The sequence below is a fragment of the Phyllostomus discolor genome, chromosome 3, assembly GCF_004126475.2.
Source record: "Phyllostomus discolor isolate MPI-MPIP mPhyDis1 chromosome 3, mPhyDis1.pri.v3, whole genome shotgun sequence".
Taxonomy (NCBI): domain Eukaryota; kingdom Metazoa; phylum Chordata; class Mammalia; order Chiroptera; family Phyllostomidae; genus Phyllostomus; species Phyllostomus discolor.
This window is the reverse complement of record NC_040905.2, coordinates 14,059,195-14,079,910: the sequence shown is the minus strand read 5'-3', so window position 1 is coordinate 14,079,910 and position 20,716 is coordinate 14,059,195. Positions and strand designations below refer to the sequence as shown.

At 46.0% G+C, this 20,716-nt stretch overlaps 1 pseudogene; it reads left to right on the top strand.

The window, feature by feature from the left end:
- Window positions 1–11,897: 11,897 nt before the first annotated feature.
- Window positions 11,898–20,493, top strand: LOC114499706 (annotated as a pseudogene).
- Window positions 20,494–20,716: the final 223 nt, after the last annotated feature.

Here is a 20,716-nt window from a genome sequence, read left to right as displayed (position 1 = left end):
ATGCTACCTAACTTAATAGCTGATACCGAAGGTTACATTACCATTACCACTCACTAGATGGCGCCAGATTCCCCTTTTTTTCCCAATGATTCTATTTTCCAGTCGTTCTCGTCTCCAAATCGTTTTTCCAAAGCTGATAGCGTGGATGCTTATTTCTGGTATGAAAAGTAAAGCAAACTGAGTTAACTTTCCATTGTAATAGAACATTGTGTGCCAAAAAAGCTGTATTTCATGGTAAAATAAGAATTGCAAAATAGTGCTATTATTTATTTTTAAATTTTGAAAATCAATTTTCATTAGCGTTCTATAAGTGGATGTTACTTTTATGAGTAAATTAATTTTGTGTGCTAAAGGAAATAAAAAGGTGTGTGAATTGATGTTGTAAAGATGTACAACCAAACTATTACACTGATGACTCGTCTCCGATCTCAGCGTGTTCAGAGCACCGGCCTCATGGGCTCAGCCAACAGTCGCTCATCCCGGTCCCCATCGACTGTGGTGCGAGTCACCGCTGTCTGGACTCAGGGAGAGTCCCGGGGCGCCACTTTCCTTCTCGGGGACCCCTGGATGGTTTCGTTGTCATGCTCTGCAATTCCCTTAGAAGAACAGAGCTCAGTCCCTACTTGCTGACTAGAACCAACTTAGTCAAGTGTGCCCCTGTGTAGTCACACAGGAAGATGTTTAATTTGTCACGACAGCCTTCACACGTGTTCTGAGTACCAGTGTGGAATACACAGCACAGTGTTTTGGATTGGACACAAATCTCATGGAAGCATGGGATTTTGAACAGGGTTTTGAAAAGCGTGACGTAAGTGTAAGCATAGACTATAGCTTTGATGTCTTTTAAGTGCTCCATGTTCTCAGGAGTTCTTGGTCAAAGCCCTTCATTCTTTATATGGTATTATCTCCAAATACTGATTTTTATTTTAGCAGCAGTTGCCCTGAATTGCTTGTAGTACATTCATCTAACTGCCAATAGTGTATAGTCAGGGGTGTGCTTCTTAATACAAGACTACTTCATTCACCATACACCTTAAGAGAAAGCCCTTTCCTGAAAGGGAAGCAGTTTCTCTTGGCCATGTTTCAGAAACACCTGTGGTCCGTGCACCTCAGCTGTGCGAGTGCTCCATATTGGACTGCACAGGGCGGCTGCCTGGCCATCCTGAGCCGCACATAGTGCCCTTGGGGACTCCCTGGTACTGGGCCTCTGGCCCTGCACTTCTGGCTGTGCTCCAGGGTTCCGACCTTCAGCACCATCCTCTCCCTTTATTCGTGTGAGCTCAACAACTGAAGGTGAGACTGAGGTTTCTGGGAACCTGGATTCTTAGGGGAGAGTTCTCTGAACAGTGAACGTTCCGGCCACTCACGGAAAGGCTGCGTCTCACCATCACACATCAGTAAGTCGGCATTCTATACATCAGTGTCTTGTAAGTTTGGTTCCATGATTCGGAAGCAGGAACCCGTTACCATGGGGCAGCTAGGCCGGGGCTGCCCAGTTGGCAAACTTCCTTTGCCGGCCTCCCTGGCTGAACACGCAGCTAGCTCACCTATAGCTACAGCATTCCTGCCGTGCCTCTGACTCCACAATGCTCTTCAGCAGCAAGCAGATCTCTGCAGCCGTCAGCACTGTTTAGAAGCCGTGGCACCTGTTGGTGGGAATCGTGCCAGGACTGAGATGTGTCGTGACTGAGATGCAGCAGCTCGTAGTGGAAAGTGTGAGCCTCAGAGAGCTACCGCCCGGCTCCAGTGCACCCTCTGCTGCCTCAGCTGCCTTTTTCTTTCTATTTTCTTTTTTGTTTTGTTTGTTTGTTTACAGTAAGGGAACTCATCAGATATTGTGAGGAATAACACATACAAAGCCCTTACGCAAGAACCATTCGGTAAACATTGGCTGTCCTTTCCAAACCCAGATTCCCTCGTTAGAATGCCCTGTGATGGTCATTGCAGGTCTCAGCTGCACTCCTCATGGCTCTCCCAAGCACTGGTGTCTTCTTGAACCCCATCCTGGCTTCCACTTTATTTCTGTTACAGGAATTTCAGCTTCTTTATCCAAAGAGTGCAGGTCCTTGCCCATAAGGAGAGAAGTATCAGGGCTTTAAGCAGAGTTGCTTATAACTTTGAGTTTTCGTCTCGCAGTTGGTACAAGCATCCACTCTCACTATTTTGAAACCTGCCTTCGTGTGCAGTCGGGGGGGTTAGGGACATCAAAGCCTGCCCCAGTTTTTCTTCCTCTCTAGATTCTCCCTTCTGCCTGCTTTTAAATCAGTTCAAGACTTCTCCTGCTAAACTGCTGCTGTAGACAGTGTTTGGAAGCTGCTGCCCCCTGATTAATAAATTCTGTTCATGGAATCGAGGGCTATCCTTAGCATATTTGACATTGCTGACTGACGGGTGACCTCCAGCCGAAAAACCCCTCCTGCATCAGCCAGAGCAGTTCACTGTTGTCACATCCAACCCCCTCCCAAGCCCCCCTTCCTCTGGGCGTCAGGCTTACCTCGGGGCAGCCTCTGCTTGCTCAGGAGTGAGGAAAATGGGACCATGGCAGAGAGGGGGGAGGCTCTGCCAGTCTGCCTAGTGAGGTCATGTGGCATGACCCTTCAGACATGACCCTGGTCGCTCAAGGAGGGAGACAGGGGTGGGGTCAGAGCTGGAGCTGGACTTGAATACCAGCTTTCGGGCAGACACCACCCTGAGGTCTGCACAGCAGCGCTGCCCTGCCCCGCCCCCCACCTCCCACCCCATAGTGTTGGCCCACCCAGAGCGGTGAGTGGCCCCGCCATCACAAAGTAGCACTGGGGGGACTGGTGGCTTTGAAATCAGGCCAAGTTCAAATACTGCCTCAGCCAGTTACCAGTTTTGTGAACTTGGGCAACTCACCTTGTCAGAGTCCCGTGTTTTAGAGGTCGTTCTCCGCCCTGTGTTCCTAGGGCGCTCTGTCCTGTGCCCCAGCATCGCACGTTTGTTAGCTGTTTGCGCCGGCCCTCCCCAGGGGCCACACACCCTCGGCATCCCAGTCTCCAGCGTGGTGGCCGCTGGAGGCCTGGCAGTAGTACACCTTATCGTGTGCCTTCTGTTCTATGTCTTCTCGTGAGTATGCTGTCTTTGAGAGCAAACTGAGCAAATACAGGTATTACACAAGAACAGTGACCAAGGATTAGGTGTGTCCAGAAGAGCTAAAAAGCAATACCTGCGATCCAATGATTCTGTCCACAGAGGGACTCACAACAGCTCCCCAGTTGTCCTGTCATCCGTTCTTTCATGGACACAACCTGGTAAGAACCATGCTCCACGATGTGCATGTCAGGGTGAGGTAAAAATGCATATAGTTTGCTTTTCTGCCTAAAATTCACATCGAGCATTTGACGCTATTGCCCGAGAACTGTGGGTCCCTGCAATGCACCGCTCTTAGACAGTTGCAGCTGTGCGGACCGGGAAGGGCGCCACTTGCTCCCTCCAGACTGTCCTTCCCCCGCCACCCCCCCCCCCCCAGGCAGCTTCCATGGCAGCCCTGGCCTCGCTCCGCCTCATCCTCATGCTCCCCGGGTGAGGATGAGAATTACGGGATGCCTTCTCGTAGGGGTGTGTGGCCTGCTCTGTCCTTCCATGCTGTGAGCTCCTAAGAACGGGCCCCCTCGGAGTCAGTGGGTGGCAGAATCTCTCTCTGCGGCACAGTATTAGAAACCAGTTCCTGCCCCAGACCTAAGTTCTCTCAATATCCGTTTCACCGGTAATAACGACATCCTTCTCTCCACCTGCCTGCGTGCCTGGGCCTGTTTCCAAGGCATTTGGAGACAGCGGAGAGCGGCGATGCCTCCCGGGCTTCCTCGGACGCCCGCGCCACGGCGCTTGCATGGGAAGTCCCAGGTGCAGCAGCCGCTCGTTGGAATTCCAGTCAAAAAGGAGGGCGTTCTGTGACCACCTGAAAAAAGCCCACACCCTCTCTTCTCTTGACACGGTCTGCTTTTCTGCTGTGCAGCACAGACATTTTAAACTTTTTTAAAGACTTATTTTGTCTGTAAGTGCTTTCCTGGGGTGTCAGACTGGTGTTTTCTTTTCTTCTGACGTCACACTAGGAGGGGCAGCACAGCATCGCAGCAGACTTCCCGCACAAGCAACGACCAGTTATAAAATGTGATGCCTTACTTGTAAGAGCATAACTTTGCCCCCAAAGGTACCTGTGAATAAACTGAATACAAAGACACCACCTTCCCTAACTGGCATAGCTCAGTGGACTGAGCAAGGGCTGCGAACCAAAGTGTCCCAGGTTCGATTCCCAGTCAGGGTACATGCCTGAGTTGCAGGCCATGACCCCCAGCAACCGCACATTGATGTTTCTCTCTCTCTCTCTCTATCTCCCTCCCTTCCCTCTCTAAAAATAAATAAATAAAATCTTTAAAAAAAAAAGACACTACCTGTACTTTAAAGAAAACATTACAAAGTTATTGAAGAGTGTAAATGATGGTATGAATACCTATGGAAAGCTATAATATTCAATGCAGTAAAGATGTCAATGCTTCCTGTATCAAAGTACATATAATGCAATTTCAATAAACATACCAAGGAAATTTTATTTTAACTTGCGACACTGGCTCTAAAGTTTACATGGAAAAATGTTTATACAAGGGGAAAATAACTGTAAAACACAAGTTAAGGGATTGTCCCTACCAGGTACCAAAATACATGATAAAACTGCATCAGTTAAAGCGGTGCGTTACCAGCACGGGAGCAGGCAGAGTGATCAGTGAGACATCATCATGTCCGGAAATGGACCTACATCTGTTGGAGTAAGGCTACCTGGTTTAAGAAAAAGAAAAAAAAAAACGTAAAAAAGCCACAGCTCATATAAAATGAAAGATTACTTCTCATTTTCATAATGTCCAACAAAACCCTGGACGTTATGGCTCCTGCTCCCTGCTGCTGCAGCTCCGCTGTCCTCATCCTCGGGGTGTCATCCCAGTCTTTCTGGGGGACAGCGCCGTTCGCCCGGGGAACAGAAGCTTGGAAACTACCCTGGTGCGTGAGCCCCGAAAGAAGAGGAAACAGGTTTGGTGAGTACCTAGGGTTTTCTCCCACAAGACCCAAATTCGTACTGGAATTTAACCTATAATCAGGGCGGCAGCTGAATGATACAATCAATGATGCTGAAGATCTAGAGAGCTTTCTCAAAAAAATTAAGTTGATTCCCAATTCACTCCTTACCACGAAAGAAAGTTGAATTTCACTTAGGTGAACTGTTGGAAAACACAGGAGAAAAGGGGAGGCCTTTTCAGAAGTAAGCACGCCTGCCTGGAAGAGTCAGATACACGGGGTCAAGATCGTGCAGCGCATCCGCCCAAATGTGACCAGCTCAGGTTTCACCATCCTGGCATTAACACAGAACACCAGATCTGGCTATGCATTTGGTATCCATAGCTGGGGCATTTCTATTTTTGTATTCTGAGGCTAGTATTCAGCATAGTCTTCCCTCCTGCTGCAAGAGGGGAGAGTCTAAATAAAGTTGGCCATGAACTCATTCTGGCTTTCATCATATGCCTTGAGAGTTGAGAGCTGGCTGAACTGATGTCCCATACTCTTCCTTCAAGTCTTCCAGGAGAGTTCAAAGTCAGTCACCTCTATAGTCCTTATCACTGCTGTAACCCCAGGTCTCCCGAGAGCTGTGACGATTCCCTAGCCCCGTCCCTGCACCTCACCCAAAGCACTCAGAGGTGCAAGTCTTAGTCAGCTTGAAGCTACGGCGTGCCCTGGTTATCACTGCGCCCACTTAACCCAGCAATGAGGTTCGTGTTGCCCCCGACCAGGAAGTGAGCAAATTCTGGAGGGTTAACTTTCTAGGCCATCTCTGCTACCATCTGTCTTAGTTTTGTTTCCCTCCCCCAAAAAAAAAAAGAGACCTCAAGGCAAGTATTTAGATGCTTGTAGTGTATTTGGGAGGTGATAAAGGAAGTGAGGGAGTGGAGAAAATGAGATAAGGAAGGCAGAAATGTCGGTAAAGGGGATATCGAAGAGAAGATAAATGCCATAGTCAGTGGGAGCTCTATTACAGCCCGAGGAATTGGCAACAGCCGGCCACTGAGGGACAGGGAAGCTTCTATATTAATCCACTGGTTCCCGCTCCTTTTTGGTCAAGAGTTGCCTCTGAGAGCCTGATAACCTGTTACTTCCCAGCCCCCCGGGGAAGCCCACCCTTGCCTGGGCAGAGCAAGTTCCATGACACCTCAGAACAACTCAAGAGGAGAAGCAGGAAGATCCAGGTACCGGTTGGAGGTGGGCAGACTATGCAAGCACTGTCCTCTGTGGTTACCAGTAAGGTTGGGTGGGACACTAACAGCATCTGTTAGAGCAGGAATTAAGATGTCGGTTCTGTCTATATGCCTTTCAAGCAGTTTTAAACAGCATATGTTGTGTTGCTGAAGGCGTGGGGAAGCAGCAGGCCGATGGACATGTTGAGAATGTGTATGGGTACCGTCTCTGTGGAGGGCGATTTGGTGGTAGCTGTCAATAGTGGAGACGCATATGCTTTTTGATATTCACTCAGACAGTAGCCAGTAGCCACATGTGGCCATTTAAATTAATTTTAATTTAATTTTATTTAAACTTCAGTTTCTCGGTCTCACCAGGCACACCATTCTGGTGCTCGGTAGGCACACATGGTCTATGGCTGCCTTATCGGACAGCACAGATCCGGAACGGTTCCATTATTGCAGAAGGTTCTGCTGAGTGCTGTCTCGAGTTAGCAACTATAGCCTTCTTTATCAAAGCGAGCTCGCTAAACCAGCAGTATGAGCATCACCTGGGAGCTTTTAAGAGCTGCAGAATTTTGCGCTCCTTCTCAGAATTATGGGACCAAAATCTGCGTTTCAGCAAGATCCGTGAGTTAGGTGTACACACAGAATTTAAAAGCCCTGCACTATTCTACAATAACATTGGCATCCTTATCGCCAGTGTTGACTCTCCTGCAGCTAATCTCTGTGTACCCGGTGAAGCCCTCCCGCTCACAGAGCCCGGCCATGACTCACTGATTATTCAGCAGTAACGGCTTGGTTTGAATTTCCCTAATTACATGAGTTTGAACAATTTGGGGTGCTTAGAGGATAGAACTGACTTTTAAAAACATAAAGAAATGTATACAGGTTTACTAGTTATTCCTAAATGCCATCACGGCTGTGAGATATTATAAATAAGACACTCAAAAATGAATACAGTGAAGAGGTTATGTTGAGGAGATAACAAGCAGTATATCGGTACTTGGCTCAGAATAGAATCTCCAGTACCAACATCACACACAAAATCAAAACTGTGCTCTCTTGAAAATGTAGATAGAATTGAAGAGGATGTCCTATGCAAATGTGTTTGTTAGAAGACTCAAAAACTAATGATGAAACCACTGACTCAGGCATTTCTGCTACTAAACCTTATCTTTTGCAAACTTGCACGCTACACTCTACTGGGCTTATGTGGGGAAGTGTCAAAGCGGCCACTCAAAGCCTGTACAAGTCTGTACCAAGACAGGTTTTTAAAAGACACAATCCAGTACAAACTTCTGGCATAGTAACAGGTGAGAAATTAAACTCTTGCAAAAAAAAAATACTACAGTAGGATTACAATCTCACCTTTTAAAAAGTGCTGAAAGCAGCTTAATGGAAGTACAGGAAATAGCTGGGGCTTCTGGGATATGGCGACAAGAACAAAATGCACCAAGACGGTGAAAACTGGGTACTAAGTACATCCAAGACTCAGCACGTAACCAAATTGAGCCAAAAGGAAGAAGAGAGTGTGGTGGGGAAAAAGCAAAGTACAAAAGATCATCTTTGGTGTTACCCTTCACTTAAACAAGAAGGATATATGAGAAAATACGCGTATATCTAATCTGTGCTAAAGATATACAGGGAAGATAAAATGAAACTGAAGGGATGGGTTACCTACAGCGTGTGAGTAGCAAAAGGGGTAAAGGAAGGGGAAAAGTAGGAGGGAGGGATGGAGATGAGGAAGGACAGACACTTTTCTGAGTATATCTCCTGTGTAGCTTTTTTCCTCCTTTATTTTTATTGTTGACACTATTGCAGATGTCCCCGTTTCCCCCGCCTTTGCCCCCATCCTCTCAGCCCCCACTCCCCCTTCCCTCCGGCCATCACCACTGTCGTCTGTGTCCATGAGTTAAGTTATATGTATACACACACACACATATATAAAGCAAAGAATATATATACAACAAAGAATATATATACAACAAAGAACACACACACACACACACACATTCACCTTCTTTCATCCAGCACCCTCCAACCACCTCCCCTCTGACAGCTGTCAGTCAGCCTGCTCCACGTTTCCATGACTCTGTTTCCATTTTGTTCGTCAGTTTATTTTGTTCATTAGATCCCACATATAAGTGACATCACAAGGTGTTTGATTTTCTCTGTCTGGCCTATTTCCCTCAGCATGATAATCTCCAGGTCCACTCATGCTGTTGCAAAGGTAAGATTTCTCTCTTTTTTACAGCTTCATAGTATTCCATTGTGTAAGTGGACCACAGCGTTTTTATCCACTCATCTACTGATGGGCACTTGAGCTCTTTCCAGATCTTGGCTATTGTAAATAACACGGCTATGCATTCTGGTGTTCTCCTATGAAGCTTTGACTCTGAGATTCGTAGAAATGTCTCACATATCCAAAAAATAAATTATTGAAATAAGTCAGGCGGGAGGAGAACCCAAAATGGAATACAAACAATACCAAACCTAACGCCCCAAACAGAAGCCCCATGCTCTTTAAACAACCAGTCCCTGTTACTCACCCCTGCCAGCCTGTGGTGACCTCCATTGTATTTTCTGTCTCTACAATTTGACTATTCTGGGTACCTCATATAAGCAGAACCATACAATATTGGTCTATTTGTGTTTATTGGTCCATTACACTTATTTCATTTAGCATAATGTCTTCAAGGTGCATCCATGTTGTAGCATGTATCAGAATTTCATCCCTTTTTGTGGTTGATTACTATCCCATTATATACATACACCACATTTTGTTTGTCCATTCATTTGTTGGTAGACACCGGGTAGTTCCTACATTTTGACTATTGTAGATAATGCTGCTGTGAATATCAGGGGACCAGTATCTGTTTAAGTCCCTGCTGTCATTCCTTTGGGTGTAGGCACAGAGATGGGATGGCTGGGTCATCTGGTCATTTCATGTTTCAGTTGCGAGGAACTGCCAGACCCCACCAGCAACACCCAAGGTCTCTCCAAAGCCTTGCCAAGGTTTGTTATTTTCTGTTTTGGGTGGGGAGTGGTTTTTTGCTTTTTAAATAACAGCCATGCTAATGGGCGTATAAGTGAAATGTCACTGTGGTTTTTATTTGCATTTTCCTACTCACTAAATGATGTCCAGCATCTTTCTATGTGCTTGCTGGCTAGCTGTATGTTTTCTGTGGGGAAATGGCTTCTCATGACCTTTCCCCATTTTTTAATTGGTCTTGTTGGTTGGTTGGTTGGCTGGTTGGTTGGTTGGTTGGTTGTTTTTGCTATTGTGTTGTAGGAATTATGTACATATACTGGGTATAAACTCTTTATCAGTATATGATTTGTGGGCTATCTCTATTCTGTGGACTATCATTTCACTCTCTTGAAAATGCCCTTTAATGCACAAAAGTTTTTAATTTTGATGGTCCAATTTTTAAATTTTTTCTTTGTTGCCTATGCTTTTGGTGTCGTACCCAAGAAATTATTGCCAAATCCAATGCCATGAAGATTTTTCCCCATGTTTTCATCTAAGAGTTTTTTAGTTTCAGCTCATAAGCTTAGGCCTTTGATCTGTATTGAGTTAGCATTTGTATGAGGTGTTTAAGGCAATGCTCCAACTTCATTCTTTTGCATGTGGACATCCAGTTTTCTTAGTACCATCTGTTAGAACACCGTCCTTTTCCCATTCAGTGGTCCTGGCACTCTTGTTGAAAATCAACTGACCACATGTGTTTGGGTTGATTTCTCGGCTCTCTGTTCTGTTCCTTTGGTCTTTATGTCTGCCCTTGCACCCTTATATACTGTTTTGGTTACTGTAGCTTTGTAGTAAGTTTCGAAATCAGAAACTGTGAATCTTCAAAATTTGTTGTTTTTCAAGATTGCTCTTGCAATTGCAGACCTGTATGGAAACTTAAATACTGACTTTTTCTCCTTGTGGGGAGGCTCCACCCACAAGGCCCCCCCCCCCCCCCCCCCCCCCCCCCCGCGGCCACCACAGATGAAAATAAGTCTACCAAGACATGATGATCTGCTTGGGGAGGAAAGGTGGCTGATATCTCAAAGGAGAAGGGCCAAGGGCCTTTTCCTCAATGGGCTTTTATTGGGTTCATTTGCACAAGAATACAGGTAAAGCTCATTAATCACTGTCAGACAATAAGGATCAAACAATAGATAACAAAGAACTCTGCGGGCCTATTTTGAGTCAGGGTCAGATAGCTGAAGAGCTATAAAACTTGGAGGAACAAACTCACTTCTTGCTTGGACCCTTTTTTAATTGAGAACATTCTTAGCAAAGCAGGTTTCATAGGACTTTACGTATTTCTTAGGCCTGATTGCCCTAGGGAACCTGCCATTTCCAGCACAAGGCAGTACCCACCACCAGCATTGTTTCAGGCTTAAGACATTGTCTCAGGCTTAAGTCAGGCAGGGCTAGTAAGGCAGCCAAAAGATTAGGAGACTTCTTGCAGACAGAATGAGTACTCAGGCTTTGTCAAAGCCAAGGGCCATCACCCCCTTTTGCTGTAGCCCCCAAAGTCCTTCCTTGGGTGCCTCCCACTTGCTCATGCCTGTCTCAGGTCGTTCCCCTCTTGAGGACTCTTACCCATCATTGGCTAACTGATCAAGCATTGGGGGCCAGTTATGGATGAAGTAAAAGGAACAGAAGTGGCTCCCCTGCCTGGGAGATAAGCTTTTGTCTCCTTGGTGGCTTCTGGTCTGAAGGTCACTCACTCAGCCTTAGCCATGGGGGGTTACAGCTTCTGAAACCAGGCAGGGAGCCTCCCAACACCTCCTCTTATACTTCATGATTCTCCATTTTAAACATTTCACATGCAAGTTCAATATCATCTATGCTGCTATAATTCTTTAAGGTGGATTACCTTGTGAGAGACTGGAAAGTAGGGAAGTAAGGCCAGTATACCATGGAAACTACATTGATTCACCTGCGAAACCTCCCAGCATGTAGTATTTTGTGCCAAGCAGAACAGCGAGATGCAGGCACATGAGCAGGACTGAAGGCAACAAATACAAACCAGAGTATAGAAAACAAATGAGGCCCTTTTTCTCCACGTTCTTTTTCCTTTTTTGTTCGAAGGAGCTTGTGGTGGAGGCACTTTAATGCGTTGATGAAGCCTTTCTGAGAAGATTTGCATTATTATTACTCGGTCCTGCTGACAGCTGGTAAAAATATTCTAACAGAAAAATAAATCTGCAATTATCTTTCTCCTCATCCTACCAGCATCCTATGGATGTACCTGTCAAATGTCCAGGCCTGTAGAGAATGTGTATGAGTTTATTTAAGCCAACTGATGACAATTGCCTGGAAGCAAAATCACAACGGACTGAGAAAATGCTCCAGGAAATGGCAGTTTTACCACTTATTTTATACATCAAAATCAAAGACGGGGATGTAAGGGGTTACATGAGATCCGTTGGTGATAAAGGAGGGAGGCAGGAGAAAGCAAAATGAGGAAATCTCTGGGATTGGATAAAAGTAAAAACAGACTGACAGGTGCTTCCTTTACATAGGTGGGTACAGGATAGGTAACCATGAACATTTACGGCGCGTAGAGATGGCATGTGGGAGAACACATAACAGTGAGGGGTGCTGTGGCCTCCTGTCCAGTGGGAGACTGTGCCCTGAGGGGTCTGCAAATGGGGATGACTCCGCCATTCCGAAGGTACATCGTGGAAGATGCAAAAAAGACCACAGACAGGCTCAGGTACGGGGAGATCGACCTTGGTCACGGACGATACCGGCCTAGGACGGGACTGTCCACCCTGGCTTGGTTTCGGTTAGAAAGTTCCCATTTCAGACGATCCCGGGGGTTACTTGAGTCTCTGAGTTTGGAACACCCCCTGTGCTGTCCTCCCCTGAGCTTGTAGGGCTTCGTGCATGGCCCTTTTCCGGCCACACACCCTTCCTGCAGCACACGGCACAGGACGTTCCAGAGAAGGCAGGGGAAGCCCTGTGGCAATCCAAGCATTTTTTATTGTGCAAATTTTTCTTTGACACTTGCGTAGCATGTACCACCCACATTGAGAGAAAAGGGAGGGCACGTTGACCTGAAAGCCACTCCAGGAACAACAGCCCATGAAATCTAGTGGACGCGGAGCCTGGCCAGCAATGACCAATCAAAAGCTCCTCTGCTCCTCAAACAGAGGGGAAGGCGCCGTGCAGAACCACTGTTCCCCTCCACCGCCCTCTCCTCCTTGAATCCCTTCAGAGTTTCTACTTTTTGTGAACTTGAGTTTTTGTGAGCTGAATTCTGACAAGTTTGTGAACAAAACCACTGGCCCCGTAAGCAAAAAAAAAAAAAACAAAACAACCTACTAGTATATTTTGCCTATTATTAAGCAATATTTGGGCTTTGTCAACTCAAAAAAATGTAAGGTTAGTTTAACAATATTTGTGTCATTTGTGTCTTTCTAGCTCAGGTTAGCAAAGCATAAGTGAAAATTCACTGGGAGAATTTTTAAATATTTAGTGTTTTTTTACAGAGACCTGGCAAAAGAGACTTTTTTTCTGTTCATCAATCCCAAATTACATATAAGGTCAGAGGAACAGTTTAATGCCTTTACCGTTTGACTGAAACATAAAAAGTACCATCTTTGCCCAGGAACAAACTAACAGACTCTATGGCAGGCAGGACGCCCCTTCCCAAAGATGCTCTCACCCTGGTCCCCAGAGCCCGTGATTGTCACACAGTGCAGGAGAACCAAGGGCGCAGCTGGGCAGCACCCTGGGTTGTCCGGGGGGACCCCGTATGATCACATGGCCCTTACAAGTGAGAGAGGACAGAGGATGCCCGAGCTGCACCAGGAGGAGCCTCAGGGGCCATTGCGAGTTCTGGAGGTGGGAAGAGGCCACCCGCTCAGGAATCCGGGCAGCTGGTATGAGAGGTAAGAAAGCAAAGTCTTCCGTAGGGCCTTGAAGGAACCCACCCTTGCCAACACCTTCGTCTCAGCTCTCCCAGATTCACTACTAACGTATAACCTCCAGGAGGTTAAAAAATAACAAGTCTGGGTTGTTTTTAAGCCACTAAACGTGTAGTAATGTGTTGCAGCTGCAATAGGAAACTAGTACAGAATCTTCACTGTTAAATCACGGAATTGAGAACTTTGGGCACAAGGTGGCATTAGACTACCAGATGTATCAAAAATAAAAAAGGGTTCCTTCAATTTTGAGGCTAAAGGCAATGACACAATTTCTTCTAATAATTTTTTTAAATCATCTTATCACATTTGCATTTAAGTTTTCACCACTATGGTTTTAATTTGACTTCTGGCAATGATTTTTTTAATCCAGAATGGAGGCCCTGGCTGAGGAGCTCAGTTGGTTGGAGCGATGTCCCAAACCCCAAAAGGCTTATATTCCTGGCCAGGGCACATACGGAGGTTGTGGGTCCAACCCCTCCTCCCTGGTAGGGACACGTACGGGCGACAACCAGCTGTTGTTTCTCTCTCACATCGATGCTTCTCTCTCTCTCTCCCCCTTCCTCTCTCTCTAAAATCAATAAACATATGGTCAAGTGAGGATTTTTTTTAATCTGGAATGATGAGCCATAAATGAAAAGAACCCACAGAGTACGTGTCACGAGCATAAGAACTTCTTTTGTCCCCAGGGTCCATCACACGGACATGAGCACCTAAGAACTAATTGTTAAATAAACAAACATCTTGTGTCCAATCTGCATATAAGAATTATTTGTCCAGTCTCTTCTCACATTAACCTAAATGATTGGGAACTTGAAGAAAATCCTTTTGTCCAAGAGTTTTAAATTTAGCACTATTCACAGAGCACTCCTTTGTTTGAATGCGCTTACAATGCATTCTTCTTTGCGCTGGAAACGAAACAGCCATTCCTTGCTCTGTACGGCCCTCCCTGCCCTCCACCCGGACGTGCCCAGTTCTACCGCCACACCCCAGGCTTCTGCTTCTCCGCCCAGAGAGTAGGGTGACGTTGGGAGAGTGGGCGTGTGCACAGGTGACCAGGGGCCAGAAGTGAGCCGCCTCGGGAGGCGGGGTTTCTAGGTGCTGTGTGTGTCTCACTGTACCTGCCCGTGGTCTCGGGTGCTTGGCACCTGCTGCGCCCTCTGCCCTGGGGCATTGGCCGCCCTCTCTCTGCTCGTCCAACTCTCCAAGTCAAAGAGAGAAAGTGGCCCCTTTAGGGGGGTTTTCCCAGTTTCCTCTGCCCACAGACACCCCGTAAATTCTGATTCCTCTCTGTTCTTGCAGCGCTGTGTTCTCTCCCTTTTCACGTCGTTTTATGGTTAGTTGTGTGAAGAGGCACGAGGTTATCGTTTCCCGGCAGCCAATGCTGGGAACAAAGTAAGTGCTCCTGGAGGCGGGAGGCATCCTGTTGCTGTGCTCTGACTGAAGGCGGATAAAACAACTGTTGCTGATTTCTCAATATTTATGGATGGGTGTGTGCACAGTTGTTCAACCCAGAAGCAAGAAGGAATCAGGCTTAACTTTATCATTTGGGTATAATTTCCTTTTACAAGCTCTTAGGATAGTAAATATAATGAGGCCTAAAATCAATGCTGTCTATTTTCCTTTAAAAAGATAAGGAAGGGATTTGAATGTGAATTGTAATGTTTTTCTTCAAAGAGGAATAATAGGCCACTTTTTAATTTGATAAAGCTCTTTTTGCTTCAAATATGGACTCAGGCTTTAAATATTAATAAGCCTCAACCCTTCATGAATTAATTAGCACAACTTTCAAACTTCAGTTTTACAAAGCAAATCATAAAAAGCAAAATGGGTTTCCCAAATGATGTCTTCTTCTGGTATTAACTCATATGATTAAATAAAATATTAAGTATATTAAACTGAGTATTAATACTATAACTTAAAGCTCCATATTTCTTGTCACTTGTTTCTAGTTGCATATATTAAATGCAAACTACACATTTTTGCATTTAATATAATGGCTATAATGATTTTTTAAGATTTTATTTATTTATTTATTTAGAGAGAGGGAAGGGGGAGAGAGAGAGAGGGAGACAAATATTGATGTGTGAGAGATACATCCATTGGTTACCTCTTGCTGCCTTCAGCTGGGGACCTGGCCTGCAACCCAGGCATGTGCCCTGACTGGGAATCAAACTGGCAACCTTTCGGTTCACAGTCCGGCACTCAATCCACTGAGCCCCACCAGCCATGGCTATAATGATTATTTTTAATCAACTTTCATTTTCATCAAAGTGCTATATTTGAATAGCATCAATGATCAAGGATTGCTAAAACTAATTTTTACAAAACAACAGCACCTTCTGTTCACCTTCCTACCCTCATTATCCACCAAGCAACCAATTTCAACTTTGTTAGTTGTTTTCTACGATTGCATTTCTTGCTTCTAGATAATGTATACACACGTATGTATATACTGCTGGCCCTTGGAATTCTCTTCGCCTCTCTGGGATCCCCAATCCCATGCACCCCAATATCTCAATGCCCTCGCCTGAAGCAGAGCCCTCATGTGTGAGTGTGCACACACCTGAATAGACTCTGTTGATTTCCGACCGCAGATAATAAGGGTGTTAGCTCACTGTATGCCGTCTCTGCCTCCCACTATTCTCAACATAATTATATCTCAAAAGCTGTTAAATCTACCTTCAGCGTTTTCAAAGTTTTGACTCTGTGTGTGTAGTATGTGAGCCAAGTAGCATGATTATGTATCCTGTCTTACATAACCTGTTTTTTTCCCGGAGTTAACCATTGTGTCATCTTAAAACATTTTCTTATTTTTCTTTGGACATCTGACTAAATATTCCCACATCCTTGGCAGCTCTGTATATCAAATTTGATACAAAACACGTTAGATCATTGAAGCGTTATCCAGCGCCTCCTGTTGCAAGTTGGATGGCTCGCTCTGGGGCTCGGGCCCCTCTGCTGGATGGGGATGCCACTCGCCGTCCCCCTGGGAATTCCCTTTGCCTCAGTGGGGTCCTCAGCCGCAGGCACCCCAACAGCTCTGTGTCCTCCTTCGAAGTCGAGCCCGGTTGTGTGAGTGTGCGTGCGCACGGGCACATCCTCAAACGGCTTCCTCAGAAAGGAGGTGTGGAAGTGCCTTTAGGCTTCTCAGTTAAAAAAATAGCTTTCCCTTGGAAATGGGAAAGTCTAGCTCCATTATTATCTACTCCCATTCAGGAAGTTTGATGCCGTAATCATTCACAATCTTCTGTTCATCACCTCTCCTCACCCCTTCGTCACCCTCACTGAATGTTTTCAGGGGCTTCTCTTTATCCCCAGTGTTTGAAATGCCAAGATAGAGGTTTTGTTGTTGTTTTTTCTGTTGTTTGTTTGTTTGTGTTTTTTGTTTTTTATTCTGGGGGCTGGATATCCAAAAATCCTTTTTGAGAAGTGGCTCATGAACTTCAGCTCTTGAAGATTCCCTTATGTTATTGTATTAAGACTTTTCCCCACACTGTTTCCTGTTGTTTCTGGAGCTCTTGTCATCTAGCCACTAAGCCTCCTGCACTGATCAACTAATGTTGTAAATTTTCTCACTTATCGTCCCATTGGCATTTTGCTTTACAATTTGGAATCCCTAACTATTCCATCTACTTTTCTACTGAGTTTTTCATTTCTGCCATCCAAATTTACTTTCCTAGTGTTTTTGTCATTATTCTCTGAATATTCTTTTTTTTAAATATTATATTATATTTATTTATTTTTAGAGAGGGAAGGGAGAGAGAGAGAGAAACATCAATGGGTGTTTGCTGGGGGCCATGGCCTGCAACCTAGGCATGTGCCCTGACTGGGAATCGAACCTGCAATGCCTGGTTTGCAGCCCACACTCAATCCACTGAGCTACGCCAGCCAGGGCTCTGAATATCCTTTATAAATCTGCCATTTTGTTCCTGTTTGATGGATAATCTGTCCTGCTTAATTTTCTGAGAACAGTAATGATTCTTTTCTATGTTCCTTCTTCCCCCACAGATTGGGTATCCTCTGAGTCCCTTCATTTAAAAAAAAAAAAAAACAGGCTTATTCGGAACATACTTTCTATGCCATAAAATCCATGCATTTCAAGTGTGCAGTTCACTGTGTCTAGCACATTTACTGAGTCATTCAGCCATCACTGCAATCCGGCTCTAGAGTATTCCTAGCCCCCCCAAAAGACCTCCTGTGCCCCTTTGCAGGTCAACCCCCCAGTCCCAACGCTAGCCCCAGTCTGGCTGTGACCTGCTCTCTGTCTCTGTCCACGTGCCTTTCCTAGACAGTTCACGTAACTGGAAGCACGTCCTCTGTGTTCTCCTGTGTGTGAGTCCTTCCTCTCCGCAGGGTGGCTCTGAAGGTCACCCCACTGCACTGCGCATCGGCAGTGCATTCCTCTTCGTTGCTGAAGAGCCTTTCCCCGTGTCGATTCTGCTCTGTCATTTACCAGTTGACTACACATCTGGGTTGTTTACACCTTGGAGAAATTATCAGCATATTTTTGTCATTTTAATATCTTGTTTTGAACAAGGCATCTCGCAGGAGAGGGTTTCCCCACATGTGTGGCACTCCCTGGCAGCCTGCTCATGTTCAGAAAGGCAGGCCCAAAGAATTATTTGGAAGCTGTCTGTGGGGTGGGAGGGAGTGGTAAAGTAGGGGCTTTATTATAATTCTCTCGGGACATCCTCATGTCAATGTTTTTCATCCTTTTCTTTTGGGCTGGTGGACATTTCCAGAGAACACCTTCAGTATTTTCATTTGAAGGTATAATCCTAGCTTCCAGGGTCCCACAGTCAAGAGGAAGGAGAAGGCTGAGATGTCACAGGTTCTAGGACATGAACTTTTACTTGATCCTCGTTGTCAGTGGGAGATCCCCGTCTCCTTCAGCTGTGCCTGTGTCCCTGAGGCAAGAGACCCTACGTCTTATCCTCTACTACTGGGGTGGCTGCAGAGAGCAGAGCAAGAGCTCTGGAGATACTTCTTAAACAGAAACTCAAACCCCCTCTCTAATTTTAGCCCTCCCATTATCTGCCCCCCTTCCCCGATTTCCACAGCTACCTGCTGCCAGTGTCTGTGCCTTTGGGGACCCACAGGATAAACTAGGTCACGTCTCTGCTTTGCCCACTGCCACTGTGGGATCAGCTTTCCCGGGCCCACGAATCCATCCACCACTATTCCAACTACTGCACAGAGTCCAAAATTTCACTGCTTTTGTCTTCTCCCCTGGTCTCACCATGGACCTGTGCTTCTGTGGCAATCCTTTACTCTCATTTTCATCAGGCGCAGAGTATTTATTCAACCGGCTGTTTTAATGACAATCTCGATTTAATTCTTAATGAGAAAGGAAGCTTTCAATTCCAGATAACTTATGTAAATACCTCACCCTCATGGGAGTGCATCAAGACTTCAGTGTGCGCAGCACACAGTGACTTTCTGACAAGACACGGAAGAGAAAGGTGTGGGGAGGGGGAGGAGCTTTACCGTGAGGAACCTGACAAACAGTATCTCAGCCAGGCGATCCAGGTCAACAGCAACAGTGATGGCACATACCTTTGCGATCTGCTCCCACACACCTACAACCTCAGTCTAGTCATGAGAAAAATATTCCAGGGGTGTGCAACCTTTTGGCATCTCTGGGCCATACTCTGAAGAGTTGTCTTGGGCCACACATTAAATACATGGCGACACATAATCACACACACAAAAAAAACCATCATCGTGTTTTAAGTGAATTTAGGATTTTGTGTTGGGGCGAATTCACAGCCATCCTGGGCCACATGCAGCCCGTGGGCCACGGGTTGGACACCCCTGCTTAGACAAATCCCAATTGCGGGAGAACCTACTAAGTACCTGACTAGTACGTCTCAAAACTGCCAAGGTCATTTCTGAAGGAAAGTCTGGGAACCGTCCCAGCCAGGAGGAGCCTAGGGGAGACGGTGAGTAAAAGGAATGGGGTTACATAGATGAGACCCTGGAACCAAAAAAGACCATCAGGCAAACACCAAGGAAATTTGAATACTATATGGACTTCGGTCAGTAGTCCTGTATCAGTACATTTCATTCATTGTGGCAAATGTCTCACACTAGTGGGGAAACTGGGCATGGGAACCCTACCTCCATAACTTTTTTGTACACCTTTTAAAGTGCTTATTAAGAAAATAAAGCCCCCTCACTTATCCTTTGGCTACTTATTGACACCTTTATGTCAATAGAAATGTGCCAGAAATGATCATTTCACACATTGGCTCATTTCCACCTCATACTAAAACGATCAGCGATCTGTTCTAATTCGTGTATCAGAATAGTCTGTTCGTTCTCTTTTCCAGGTGTTTACTGAGCAAGCACCATGTTCCCGGACAACGCCTGGGGCCGGGGCTGCAGAGACGAATGGAGCATGACTCCCGGCCCATGAGGGGCTCGCGCTCTGGGAACACGGGGGGCCTCACGGCCCTTCCTGGAGTCCCGGAGTCCGCTCCTCTAGAAACGCACCGGCACGCTTGGCTCTTCATACTTTAAATACAAAGAAAGAAAATAATGGCTGAGATTCTCCTCTAACTTTTTTTTAATATTTTATTCATTTATTTTTTTAGAGAGGGAAAGGAGGGAGATAGAGATAGAGAGAGAGAGAGAGCGAGAGAGAAACACCAATGTGCAGTTGCTGGGGGTTATGGCCTGCAACCCAGGAATGTACCCTGACTGGGAATCGAACCTGGGACACTTTGGTTCCCAGCCGGAGCTCAATCCACTGAGCTATGCCATCCAGGGCTGATTCTCCTCTAACTTTCAAAAGCTTTGGGTCAGGGAGACATAAATCCCCTAGAATTGCATTATCAGTATGAGACGCGGAAGAATGATTGAGATCCTGGTAGAAAAGGGCGTGCTGACGACCGAGAAACAGAACTTCCTGCTCTGCGACCTGACGACGCACCCGCTCACCAACAACAACATCAAGCAGCGCCTCATCAAGAAGGTGCAGGAAGCCGTCCTCGACAAGTGGGTGAATGACCCCCACCACATGGACAAGCGCCTGCTGGCCCTCATTTACCTGGCCCACGCCTCCGATGTGCTGGAGAACGCTTTTGCTCCCCTCCTGGACGAGCAGTACGACTTGGCCACCAAGAGAGTGCGGCAGCTCCTCGACTTGGACCCCGAGGTGGAGTGCCTGAGGCCAGCACCAGCGAGGTCCTGTGGGCGGTGGTGGCCGCCTTTACCAAGTAGCTCCACCGGAGCGGCGTGTCCTCCATCCCCTGGACTTCTGACTTTCTGCCATTTGTACTCCCTACACTAACATCAGCTTTTGTTTTCTAAAACAATAGGAGGCATTTCCTTTTATGTGTGTGTGCATGCAGGTATCTGCTGGTATGTGAGGTTCAGAAAAAAGCTTTCCTGCTTATGGGCATTTCATTCCTTCCTGAGTTCAAGACACTTGCCCTTCTCATTTGAATGGGTTTTGGAATTCTACAATGTTCACTTTCAAACTACTTTCAGTGCCAAACACACATCATGAGTGTGTGCTCAGTTTCAAATTTTCATCA